Consider the following 6,304-nt stretch of genomic DNA (forward strand, 5'->3'; position numbering starts at 1 on the left):
TGGATATCACAACTTGGTAGACGTCTGTTTTCACTCCGCCTTCCACCTCGTGTTTGACCTGATATAGATGACTTCTCTTTGTCCGGCAGGCTATATTCCATTTCTAATATTCAAAAATATTGAATACCATTTTGATCCATAGTGAGTATTCCCTTACTTCCCAAAATGTGAAGTTTATTGAATTCCGTAAGACTGACATTGCCCAGATAGGAGAAAATTCTAACTTCTGTTTTATTCCCCAAATTTGTCTTATCGTATGCCAGACACAAACCATCTGTAAAAGTCGAGCATTTTTTCCACTATATTGTCAAAAAGTTTTAATCTCCAATATTTGGTAACTGTGAAATTCTGACTGTCGATACATTGCCCATCCCAATGTGCCGGGTGCTTCAGGTGGGGGGCTATAAAGTAACCATCACAGAAATCTATTGGACATTGTAAGAATTAAATCTTCATTCTCGGCTGTCTTCCCCTCCATACTAACTCTATAAATAATCCATTGAAGATATAGAAGACATTTCTGGTGTCCATTACAGTAAATATGAGAGAGTGTATAGAATAATGGGGAGACGGCAGATCACTATTGACGCAATTCTACCCAACATGGAAAGTTTGGGTTTTTGCAACAAATTGCATTTTTCTTCTCACTTTATCTACCAGGGACAATAACTTTAAAGTAATAAAATCCTCAATGTGGGGTGAAACACTTACTCCAGATATTTTATAGAACGTTCCTCAACCACAACTTGTCTCTGTCACATGTATGTGTTGGGATACAGGCTGGTTTAGCCCATTTGATTGTTAGGTCCAGATCGGGCCACATATTCTTCATTTCTCCTACAGGCCCTCACGATAGCACCATTAGTCTCCTGAAGTAATAGTTTGTATGTTCTCCTCGTGTTTGCGTGGGTTTCCTCCGGGTACTCCGGTTTCCTTCCACATTCCAAAGACATACTGATAGGGAATTTAGATTGTGAGCACCAACGGGGACAGTGATGATAATGTGTGCAACCTGTAAAGCGCTGCAGAATATGTTAGCGCTATATAAAAATAAAGATTATTATTATTAGCTTATAATCCTGTCTTTTCATTTTCACTTCCATGTCTATAACCCTGAGATCGTTATCCTGCCTAATCAGCGTTAGTAAAGGTTCCAGCAATATTGCAAATGATAGTGGGGAAAGGAGACTCCCCTGGTGAATTCCTGATTTGTATAATAAAGGGGATAAAAATACAGTACTGTGGAAAATGTTAGGCATGTGTCGAGAAAAACCTCTAAAGAATAATTTTAAAAAAAAGTGAACAGTTTTTTTAATTAATAAAATACAAAATGATTGAACAAAAAATAAATCTTAATTACATCTATATTTAGTGACCCCCCACTTTGCCTTCATCAGCTCGTCTAGGTATTTGTCACTTGCGCACAGTTTTTGAAGGAGTTCGGTAGGGAGGTTTATCCAAACATCTTGGAGAACTAACCACAGATTTTCTGATCTTGTTGCTTGTGCAAATCTGTTTGTCCATGTCCAGGCAGGTGAAGGATCAGCTGCTTCCTTCTTTTTGTCCATGTCCAGGTAAATGAAGGAACAGCTACTGCCTGCTTTCTGTCCATATCAGGTGGTCTTCTCCTTACCATCAAGTTGTAGATGAGCCAACCAGATGGTGACATAGCAAGTATGGCTGAAGTAAGTCCTTCAATTTCAGCTTTTTATAACTTACTATTTGGATCCAGAGAAAGAAAAAACTAACCCAGAGGACCCGATGTTAGATTATCTTCATATCTTTGGGTGAAGCTTCATTCATGGATGGTACTTGCATGGGGCTGATTGTTATCAGTCTAATACTCCTGTAAGAAGAGAAATATACATGTGTGAGAATCAGCTGCTCATGTATATACAATATAGTGGGGGATATAACGATAAGGTGTATAGTGGGCCAGTGTGTTACTGGGTAGTGATCACACCATGGATGTCCCCACATATTGTACTTACAGAAGTTCCATCTGAATGGTGGGTCGGATCTGCCGGACTCAACATCACTCCAGTCTATAGAGTCGAAGAATGGGTGGGATCTGAAGAACGATGTTATGGCAAACCGTAAAAATGGAGTTTTGCACAGAAGCTAGAAAAGGAATGAGACCATTAGTCATTATATTATGTATTATTACTAACAAGTTATTACACAATATCTATTCACTGTCCACACTTTAATCTCTCCTTATAATCCTACATCATCCGTCTTCATACAGTATAAGGCTACTTTCAGACATAGCGCATTTTTGAGCGCTATTTTGCGGGCGCTTTTCAAAAATGCGCAATGTCATTTTCGTCTGCCGGCAAAGTGAATGAGAAATTCACTTTGCCGTTCAGACACACCGCAAAAAAACGCGGCGCTTTTGTCTGCAAACACGCCGGCGTAAAAAGAATTGACATGTCAATTCTTTACGCAGCGGCGTGTCTGCGTATCCCCCTAGGGCCCCATATTACCTTCCACACACAGCGCCTTTGTCCTGGGTGTCGGCGTCTTTGTACGGAGGGGTTGACACCCAGGACCGGACGTGACGTCGGACAGGAAGAGGGAAGCCCCCGCCCCCCAGTGAAGCAGCATGGAGTCCTTAAACGTGGGGCTGCTGATCGATTTGGTATGTGTGTGTGTGTGTGTGTGTGTGTGTGTGTGTCCCCATGCGACGCTAGTGCCACCATTGTGCTAAGTCGCCGTATGGGACTACTACTCCCATCCGGTATTAGGATGGGAGAGTTGTCCCTGTGTCCGGCGACTTAGCACAATTGTAAAGTTACACAAAACACCTACACACAATACACATACATGACACACAGTACATACAACACATAACATAGAGTATATACTCACCAACAGCACACTTGTAGGCGAAGCCCTCGATCCTCCAGGAAAAAATCCAAAAATAATAAACCAAATTCATACTCCCTGTCCGCAGAATCCATAAAACGAGTGTCCCACGCCGATCGGCTGCTCTCCGGCGATACACTGCCAGGAGCGAAGCTCCTAGCAGTGTATCGCGTACTGTTCCGGAGTTCAATGGCTCCGGCGTCTCGGTTAACGGCAGTACAGCTGCGTTGAACTTTCCCACGCAGCACTGCCGTTAAGCGAGAGTGCCGGGGTCAATGACCGCCGGTAAACTCGCTCGCGCATGCGCAGTGACACACCGACAGGAACTATGGCTCCTGTCAGTATGTTGCTGCAGCCGTGGAGAGCAGACATATCTCTGGATGTGTCTGTTCTCCATGGAAAATCTTGATACGTGGCACTTAAATATGTGGCAATTAAATACGTGACACGTGGCACTTATACGTGATACGTGTCACTTAAATACGTGGCACTGAAATACGTGATACGTGGCACTGAAATATGTGGCACGTGTCACTTAAATATGTGGCACGTGTCACTTAAATATGTGGCACGTGTCACTTAAATATGTGGCACGTGTCACTTAGATACGTGGCACGTGGCACTGAAATGTGGCACGTGGCACTTTGATACGTGGCACGTGGCACTTTGATACGTGGCACTGAAATATGTGGCACGTGGCACTTTGATACGTGGCACGTGGCACTGAAATACGTGGCACGTGGCACTTTGATACGTGGCACTGAAATATGTGGCACGTGGCACTTTGATACGTGGCACGTGGCACTGAAATATGTGGCACGTGGCACTTTGATACGTGGCACTTTGATACGTGATACGTGGCACTGAAATACGTGGCACTGAAATACGTGATACGTGGCACTTAAATACGTGGCACGTGGCACTGAAATACGTGGCACGTGGCACTGAAATACGTGGCACTGAAATACGTGGCACTGAAATACGTGGCACTTAAATACGTGGCACTTAAATACGTGGCACTTAAATACGTGGCACTTAAATACGTGGCACTTAAATACGTGGCACTTAAATACGTGGCACTTAAATACGTGGCACTTAAATACGTGGCACTTAGGCTATGTTCACATTTGCGTTGTGCGCCGCATGCGTCCTTTTTTTGATTGATTTTGGACGCAGCAAAAATGCAACTTGCTGCGTCCTCTGCGGCCGGATGCGTGCGCTGCAGTGACGCATGCGGCGCAAAACGCAAGTGCGACGCATATCCATGCGCCCACATGTTAAATATAGGGGCGCATGACGCATGCGGCGCCCGACGCTGCGGCACAGACCGCAAATGTGAACGTAGACTTAAATAGCTGGATAGAGCTGGATCCGCGGGCTGTGATCTGGCCTACGCTCAGCACTCTGTGGAGCGCTGTCATTCAAAACACGTCCACTCATTTTGGTGTTTAGTCCCAAAATGGAGGATGGAAGAAGAAAAGGGTTGGACAAGGAAATGACATCATTTCTTTTTTTTTTTCCCCCACTGCAGTTAAAGCTTTATTTGTGTCAAACACAGACAATCTGCAGAGAAAACTGCATAAAAAAATGCACTAAAAACCGCACCAAAAACCGCACCAAAAACGCACCTGCGTTTTCTGCCAAGAGCTGCGGTTTTTGTCCTGAAAAAAAAAGGATTGAAATCAGGATCGTGTGAACATACCCTTACCGTACAGGGTTACGAGGGGGGGCGTCTGACTGACGCCTGCCCTAGTAACCTGGGGTTAGTGACAGTGGGGTTAGTAAACCCCAGCTGATGTCTGTTCCGCTTGCTGAGGCGTCTTTGGCTCAAGGCCATTGCAGCTGGCAGAATCGACATGATGTTAACTCCAGTGTGTATTGTATTCCGAGTCATAAAGACAGGAAATGACCTCAATTACTCTTTTTTTTCCCCTTTTTTTTTTTTTCAAACAAACTTTATTTTCAGTACACAATGCTGAAAAAAACGCAGCTGCAAAAAACGCAGCAAAAAACGCAGCAAAAAACGCAGTGTGTGAAAGCAGCTGCGTTTTTTGCCTGCGTAAAAAAACGCAGGTAAAGCAGCAGCAAAATACGCGCGCGTAAAAATACGCAGCAAATATGCTGTGTGTGAAAGTAGCCTAATCCTACTCACCCCTTCTATGATGTCAACGGCATCAAAGCACATTTCGAGTGGGAAATTCGGAATGTCTTCATCCAGAGACTTGCTGTACTCCTCCAATGATCCTTGGCTATAGAATGGCTGATAACCAACAGTCATTCTATATAGGATAACGCCGAAGGAAAAGGAGTCTGCTAGATGGTTGTACCCTTGACCATCCATTATCTGTAGGAACATAAGATAGGAGATGAGCTGAATATACCATTGAGGGGATTTACACACACTCAGCGAGGAGCGGTCTGTGATTAGATATGAACAGGATATATTGGGATCAGATTACTCCTCAGTCCTACTATCGGCATTAATCATACAGGGATGTTCCTTACCTCGGGCGCGATGTATCCCTTAGAGCCAATTAAGTTCTTTAATATGACGCCCTCAGGCACATTAATGGCTGATAAGCCAAAGTCTGTGATTTTTATGTGTCCGGTGTCATCAAGTAGAATGTTCTCTGGCTTCAGGTCACTGCAAGAGGAAGGAGCAGACACTGAGAATAATTCTTGAAAATAATTTTCTACACTAGATATGATACACTTTTTTGATCCCGAGGGAAATTACAGTATCACAGCAGCAGAACATAGACATGAATTACAAAATAACAGTATAATTTTTCAGGTATAATCTCATACATTCCCATTCATGACCGGTCAGTAAGATACCATTAGAACGCCAATGTAAGGAGACAACAGTCAGAGGGGACAGATTAATGAAAATGAGCTGATTACCAATGTATGATGCCATGTTCATGTAGGAATTGGAGGCCGCACACCATCTCTGCTGCAAAGAGTCTGTGGAGTAGAAAGTAGAGGATGGATCAGTGGTTACATACACTAGGACTTCTATGTACGGGCAGAGGATTGTCAGAATTAAGTATAAGACATTTACCTTGTTGTCTGCATATCAAAAGGCTTCGATTGTACCATGTAGTCAAAAAGGTCTCCCCTGGCCATATAGTCCATAGCAATTAAATAATCATTTGGTGTCTCCGTAAACGCCCGCAGGGACATCAAATAACGGCACCCGGTGGCCATTTTCAGGATTGCTAATTCTGTAAAGACTTTTTCCTCCTTACAATGATTCTTTTCCATTATTTTTACGGCCAGTTGTTCCTCACTGACTGGATCTGATGCCAAGATGACCTGGAGGAAAATAACAACAGGTCAGAACAAACTCTGTCATCTCTTATATGAATCTGTGTAATGGAGCACTAGATTATCCCAGTTATCATGATATAAGAACATCCTGTACTGAATGTGT

At 43.5% G+C, this 6,304-nt stretch overlaps 1 long non-coding RNA gene across 1 annotated transcript; it reads right to left on the bottom strand.

The window, feature by feature from the left end:
- Positions 1 to 1,661: 1,661 nt before the first annotated feature.
- Positions 1,662 to 5,188, bottom strand: LOC143810192 (uncharacterized). The gene is made up of 3 exons (XR_013222697.1): positions 5,021 to 5,188; positions 1,992 to 2,121; positions 1,662 to 1,846 (listed from the first exon to the last, which is right to left on the bottom strand). It is a non-coding gene; the product is annotated as an uncharacterized LOC143810192 (long non-coding RNA).
- Between the last annotated feature and the right edge of the window lie 1,116 nt (positions 5,189 to 6,304).

This window comes from Ranitomeya variabilis, chromosome 2 (assembly GCF_051348905.1).
Source record: "Ranitomeya variabilis isolate aRanVar5 chromosome 2, aRanVar5.hap1, whole genome shotgun sequence".
Classification (NCBI taxonomy): domain Eukaryota; kingdom Metazoa; phylum Chordata; class Amphibia; order Anura; family Dendrobatidae; genus Ranitomeya; species Ranitomeya variabilis.